Here is a 6,000-nt window from a genome sequence, read left to right as displayed (position 1 = left end):
AATGTTCTGTCCATTGGAGATTCAGAAAGGGCCAGTCACTTGCTGAAGGTCAGTCTAAGTGATGGAGCTGGTGTTCAAAGTCATGTCTGTCTGATTCTAGAAGTTAGGGCAGAGGCAGGGCCCTGCAAGGGCCACAGACCAGCAGAGTCCTGTGTGTTGTGCCACCCAGGGTCAGGCACTTCCCTGGAAATGTGAGGGTCTCTGAATCACCACCCAGGCCACCAAGTCCCAAGCCTGCCTGCCACCACTGGATAGTGACAAGCACAAATGCAGTTGTTCATCTGTGCCAAGCCTTGGTGGAAGTACTTTCTGCAGGTAGTAACTCATCCTTGCTATTATTCTTATACTATAAATAATCTTCATATTATAAAATAATATGTAATAATTATAATAATTATTATTAAAGCCTATGATATCATTCTCATTTTCGAGATGAGGAAACTGAGGCCTAGAAAGGTTGAGTAACTTTCCTAAATTTCCCTGGCTAAAAGGTGGCACAGGTGGGCATTCAACCTTGCAGCCTGGCCCTGGAGGCTGAGGGCATAGTCCCGACACACTCTGATCTGCCCCTCATCTTCTAGTAATGAGACTGCAGCTGCACCCTTTTGGCTGGGTGGTCTCCAACTCCATCCAACCTGTAGGCTCCAGGAAGTTGGGGGTTGCATGCACCAGTCCTCACTCACAGGTGGGGAAACCGAGTCTGCACTGGAGTCTTGCCTGGGCCTGAAAGGGCGACTCCTCTGGCCCAGTCCAGCCCTGGTGCTGTGTGCTTCTGGTGCAAGTGTCTCCTCTCTCTGGGCTGTGGTTGTCACCCCATCTCCAGAGAGAGTAGGTAGGAAGGGCTGTCCCAAAGCTTCCAGGTGGGAAGTCCTGAGAGAAGGCGGGGCAGGCCTGGCAGCTGGCACAGGGTAGGCAGGCTGGCGAAGGTGAAGCAGGGCCAGGGCTGAAGTCGAGGCTCGGGAGCCGGTTTTCCCAGCTGTGTCTGAGTAATCCTGTGTCTATATTTATCTCATCTTTTCTTGGGTGAGCAAACAGAGCCCGATGCCAGACAGGTCCCCACCCCCTGTGCCGGCACGTTTCCCTCACCTGTTGGTGGCTCTGTAGCATACCTCATTATTAGTCCCAAGCTCAGTCTGTCCCACATAGGATGCACAAAGATGCTTGAACCCAGTGGTTTCCCTGCAACAGTAGGGTTCCCACCTGGGTTCCTAGGTGTCAGTGGTGGCCAGGGTAGTGCAGCCAGTAGGCTGCACACTTGGGCCACATGGGCAGCCATGACTATAACCTGGACAATGTTAGTGCATCAGGCATCTGGAAAGCACCCACCCCACTCAGGAACAAAGGGTCCTCTTGTCTTGGACAATGTCTTCCATTCCTGAAATGCAACCAGACCCCTTTCCTTCCACGATCTGAAATTCACAGAAGAGGAAATCAAGCTGTTGCAGAGGCCTGGAGTACAGGCTCTGGGGCTGACCCCTGGCATCCTGACCTTGCGTAAATAACCTCTCCAGACTTGGTTCCCCTGCTTCTCAATGGCTTCATACTTCATGTATCCCAGAGGTCTTATAGTATTAAGTTAGAGACAGTTGGGTTAGGCTTTGCCAAAAAGTGGCTGGTAACCCACCTGTTTCTACCTTCCCAGGCTCAGATCCTCAACAGTGACCATGGGCACACCCAGGTCCACAAGGGGACCTGCACATGTGGCTCTCACAACATGCACATGTTAATGGTCACCTCTAATTTTGAGAGGTGCATGCAGTTTTAAACCCAGGATGAATCAAATGGGTTGGGGCTTGGACATGGAAGACCCCAGAAGGTGTAGGAGTCACATACTAACTTTGCTGAGGCCCTTCCTAAAGGCGGAGGGGGCAGGACATGTGGTCAGTCAGGCCAAAGGGATGATGGGAAAAGAACAATTTTGTCAAAAGATGGCACAGCCTGGTCCAGACCTGGGGTCCATCATCCTGACCCCTGCCTGGACCCCCAGGGCTGGTTAGGCTTCTAACCTGTGTGCCACCTCTCTGACCTTAGGGAGCCCTGGGCCTGGTGCACGTGTACCACAGCCCTGTCTGCGCCCAGGCTGGATTAGGCAGAGTCCGAGGACGTGCTGGGCTGGCAGGCTCAGGGGCGGGGCGGGTGCCAGCACTGGAGCTGCCCTATGCCGGCTCAGGACCGGGCTACAGCAAGACCTTGTATGGCTGTGGCAGGGCAGCTCCGCGGCGGCACCCATTGGCTGCGCTGGCACTCCCAGCTGGGCTGCCGGGGCCCCAAACCACGGGTAACCAGAGCCTCCAGGAGCTGGTGGATTAGCATGCCTGCCTGCCCGCCTGCCTGCCCGCCGCCAGGGCTGCTCTTTTCCTAAAAAGGCAGAGCTGGGCAGGGGAGATGGGCAGCAGCTCAGGCCTGTGGTACAGGTGGGTGGGCCGGGTGATACAGGTGGCTCTGCGGGGATTTAGGAACCCCAGCCCTGGCCTTGGGCCAAGCTCTTCCAGCTCTAAACATCAGTTTTCTCATTTGAAAAGGAGGCAAATGGCAGCTGGGTCTTCCTGAAATGGATGAGGCCAGGATCGGATTGGGGACTATGGATGCTGGGCCCTTCCAGCACAAACCCCGATTCCAGGGCCACTCAGTAGCAAAGCGGCCCAGACTCTTTTCTCCAGGGCATACTAAGTATTTCCCATTTGTGGGGACCTTGGTGCTTACCATGATGACCTTGGGGAAACAGGGTCACCTCTCTGAGCCCAGGTTCCTTACTCTGTAAAAGATGATGAGGTGATAAGTCCCCTCCTCTCAGGGTCTCCCAAGCAATACCCATGCAAATCTTTACCTGGTAGCGTGACCCCATGCAGCCTGGCTCCAGGCTGAAGCCCCTCAGGTCCCCCTCTCCCTAACCCTCTCTTCCTCTGCTTCTCTCTATTTACTCCTGCTTCAGGCTGGCCTGGCTTTCTGAGGTGGTCCTGCCTGTGTGACCTGTCCCCAGGGTTCTCTAGGATAGAGCATGGTCTCCAGGTTCTGAGCCCAGTCAGGGGGCGGGCCTAGGGGTGAGAGCAGGGCCTCCCAGTCCTGTTGGTGCAGCCTAACCCTGGGGAATGACCTGGGCAAAGCTTGGTCAAGGCCTCAGCAGCAGCAGCAGACCACACCACTGCACTCCTGAGACTCCGGGTCACACTCTGGGCCCAGGACCCCACCACTGACTAGGGGTGATCTTGGGCTCTACCCTTCATCTGCAAAATGGGAATGTGCATCCTGTCCTGTGCCCCTCCCAAAGGAAAAAGGTTTTGTGGCCTCTGGAGAGCCACTGTGGGAGGGCTGGTGGCCAACAATATGTGAAAGTCAGGTGGGCATTGGTCAGTAGGGTGGGCAGATGATCTTCCAAAGAGCTCATGTACCCTTCCCATGCTCTCAAGTCCTGGATTCCAGTGCTGGAATCTGCTGGTCAGTCCCCACACCTGTGGCCTCAGGCACAAGGACCCTATGTGTCTGCTAGATGGCACTGCTGACAAGCCTGCAGCTGCTGGACAGGAGCCCCAGCTGGACCTTGGGTGGTAGTAGCTGGGCAGTCTGAGGCCTGCTGCTCCCTTGTGGTCAGAGTGGTAGGATGAGGGAGGAACCAGCTCCCTGAAGGACTGCACAGAGCCAGAGGAGAGTTCTAGTCCCCTTGTTGCCACCGACTAGCTGTGCACCATTGCTGTCTTCTTCTCTGCAAATGGAGACAGTGACTCCCTGGGTGATTTAAAGAACTATAAATTGGGTTGGTAAAATGCTGAACACTGAGCGTGCTCTGCTTCCTCTTCGGGGCTGTTCAGGGCTCCACATCCCACTGGCTTGGATTGAGACTCAGACTCTCCCCCAGGACATGCTCCCAGGCACCTGCTTTATTAGTACCTCCTTGTCCTTCCATGCTCCATGATTTTAATGCTGGGTGCTGTCTTTGCTTCCCATCTTCAGGCCATCATTTCTTTTGCCTCCCTTTATAAATCCAGGCCCTCTGAGGCTGACACCATCAGGCCTGACCCCCTTCGTATCCCCCACTGATGTCGCTTATCTCCTGGTCTAATTCTGAGAAGTCCTGACTTTGTGTGATTACCATTCAGGCTGTTTTCAAAGATTCCCATTCTCTTCCATTAAGCCTGACTATTTGACTTGCTTTGGCCAGCAAAATATGAATGGGGGGAAATATGTTGCATTTGACCATGGGGTGTCTGGATTTTTTTTTTTTTTTTTTTTTTTTTTTGGTACCAGGGATTGAACCCAGGGGCACTTAACCACTGAGCCACATCTCCAACCCCGCCACCCCCCACTTTTAAAAAAATATTTTATTTTGAGATAGGGGCTCACTAAATTGCTTAGGGCTGCCCTAAGTTGCTGAGGCTAACTTTGAACTTGTGATCCTTCTGCTTCATCCTCTTTAACTGCTGGGATTATAGGCATATTCCACCATGCCTGGCTGAATTGCTTGTTTTTGCAGCATAACAGAACCTATCCTGACTGATATACCCTTGGCTCACAGCCCAGATCTCCACCTAAACCTGCCATCAGCAGAGATGATCTCATCACCTGTGTGACCCACTTAGCACCTTGTACACTCACTGCCTGGCCTCTGCACCTCCAGTGACCCTCTCCCTCACTGTATCTCTACCATCACACCTGTGTTCTACAGTCTTCATCTACTACCGTCTCACTCTGGAATAGTGGGTTAAGGCAACTCACAGCCTTGTCTCCTCTGTGTTATCCAACACCCCCCCCCCCCATTGCATGACCACACCTGTGTGCACTGAGGCCCCCTCTGCCTCAGCCACACCTGTTCGACTCCTTTCCAGCCCAGGGATTCAGCAGTCCACAACTTCACCTCCTCACTTGCCAATATTCTCATCCCCAGCACTCACTGTCCTTCTGTGCCATTGATGGACAAAAACTACATTCTGGATGAATCTGACTGGGTCCTTCTCCCTCCTGTGGCATGGACACTGGAAGAAGCCACACAGTGGGGCAGAGGGTGGCTGTGGCCCTCAGAGCCACGTGGGTGCCTGTCCTGTTCCCTGGTGGACTGTCTCTTCTCCTCAGTGTTCACCCACACTCTTCAAGTCTCTTCCTGAAACTTTCCCAGATTTTACAAAGTAAAATCCCCAGGTGGCCTGTGCCTCTTCCCTCCTGGTACCCTCAGCTCTCAACAGGGGGTCAGCTTGTCCTCCCAAGGGAGCCCGCCTTGGCTCTCAGCCTTTCCTCTGCATCTGCCCGTCCGGGGCTCTCCAGTCCTCATCCTCCAGTCTGCGGCTCCCTCCAGCTCCTGCCAGCTAGCTCCTGCCAGTGCCTCAGCCCCAAGGGAGGGGTCGCCTTCCAGGATCTCCTTGCTGCTCAACCACCACCTTCAGCTGCCACCACTTATTTGGCACTCATCTATGTCTCCAAAGGGCTTCTGGGCACCAGGCCAGGCTTCCCTGCATCAGCAAGGACCCCTTGTTACCCAAACAAGCAGACCCTCTTAGGTCCTCAGCGTTCAACCTCTGGGCGGTGCTTTGCCCCGAGAACCCCTCTGATTGTCTATCGTCCTCTGTCTGCCCCTTCTCATTGCTTCCCCTGCCTTGTTGGCCCTTAGGAATTTTCTAAGGGAAGGGTCTCTGGGTGGCCCAGAGTCCCTCTGGACTGGAGCACTTCTCTTCTGCTGCAGTATGACATTGGCCCCTGTGACGTAGTGATTGACAGTTGCCTATTAGAAGGGAAGCTCTTGGAAGGTAGATTATCTGTCTTGCTCACTGATCCATGACTGCCCTTGCCAGCCCTCAGCAATCACTGCTAAATACAAAAGGTGGGAACCCACATCTTTCCCACCCTGGTGACCCCAGTATCCTGCATCAGTCTGGCTCAGGAATCATTTGTTGAAGGCTTATTGTGTTCAAGGTTCTGTTAGCCTCCCTCTATGTACCATCTATTTAATCCCCACAACCACCCTTACATTCACAGAGCATTAACCTCCACTTTACAGATAAGGAAACAAGCACA

Source organism: Sciurus carolinensis, chromosome 1 (genome assembly GCF_902686445.1).
Source record: "Sciurus carolinensis chromosome 1, mSciCar1.2, whole genome shotgun sequence".
Lineage (NCBI taxonomy): Eukaryota > Metazoa > Chordata > Mammalia > Rodentia > Sciuridae > Sciurus > Sciurus carolinensis.
The sequence above is the reverse complement of the archived record's forward strand: the minus strand, read 5'-3'. Positions refer to the sequence as shown.